This window comes from Seriola lalandi, unplaced genomic scaffold (assembly GCF_002814215.2).
Source record: "Seriola lalandi dorsalis isolate HSWRI2012SDOR001 ecotype SW California unplaced genomic scaffold, Sedor1 jcf7180002054977, whole genome shotgun sequence".
In the NCBI taxonomy this organism is placed as follows: Eukaryota; Metazoa; Chordata; class Actinopteri; order Carangiformes; family Carangidae; genus Seriola; species Seriola lalandi.
Genome location: NW_019525527.1, coordinates 23059 through 24090, shown reverse-complemented (window position 1 = coordinate 24090; position 1032 = coordinate 23059). Strand labels below are relative to the sequence as shown.

The following is a 1032-nucleotide window of genomic DNA, read 5'->3' as shown; positions in this document are numbered from 1 at the left end:
CCATGAGGTTCTGCAGCTTCTGGTGCTGGAAAGAAAAAACTGATGACATGATGTCACATGACAAGACTTAAATCTTGTTAATAGAGTCGTACTAATGACGGATGTTAACGACACTGATACCAACAGTGATGTCTTCACTCAGAGAAACTACCATGATCACTGCCCCCCAGTGGTTACTGTCAGTAACTACATTAAGCAGCTATAAACACTCATGTCAACATGTTTGTAAACTGACTGATAGAGTATTTACTGCCCTCCTGTGGTCACACTGAGTCACTACAACACTACATTACACTGTCCCACAGGATTCACACTTATGAGGACATACACAATAAAGAGTGACAATCATAGACGCACTGTAAACTAACTGACCACAAGTGGAGACATTGTGAGATATGAGAGTGAAAAATGTGCACACACTGAGATGGTTTTTGGTTCTTATGGATCAACATCTTCACACCACAAAGTCTCAAAGTCCTGAAACAGTAAAGAGAAACCTTAAACTGTCTGACAACAACAGGAGGGTGACACATGTGGAGGAGGATCAGTCACATCCTGATCATCCAGACACATTTGACCAGTGGAGAACTGGTCTGACTGGTCGGGTGGAGAGGACTGGTTCATACATCAGTGAGTTACAGGAATCAGCAAGGATCAGGTTTCAATCTGAGTTTATCTGACACAGTTACTTTACAAATTAAGACTTTTGCACCTATAATCCAGCTTAAAAAATAATTTGTTAAATTAGACGAAACGACCCAACAGTAAAAATATCAAACATGTCACAGTTCAAACTGAAAACTGAAATGTGAGGAGTTTCTGTTTCCCTTGTAATTACTTTCATTTCATTTGAATAATTTTCATTTATTTCTAATTATTCTGAAGTTTTCTACTGTGGGTTTGTTTCACTTTGAGCTCTGGGCGTCTGTGACGACATTTCTCACTATTTTCTGAGTCAGGCAGTTAAAGTGGAGACTGAGGCTGTTTACAGCAGCACTGAGTCACACATCTTTAGCTTTAACACTGTGACAG

General features: G+C 39.7%; 1 protein-coding gene across 1 annotated transcript in view; it reads right to left on the bottom strand.

Annotated features, from left to right (window-relative positions):
* Positions 1 to 1032, bottom strand: part of LOC147817278 (protein NLRC3-like) — a 6851-nt gene that overhangs the window by 3169 nt on the left and 2650 nt on the right. The gene's annotated exons all lie outside the window — the stretch shown is intronic.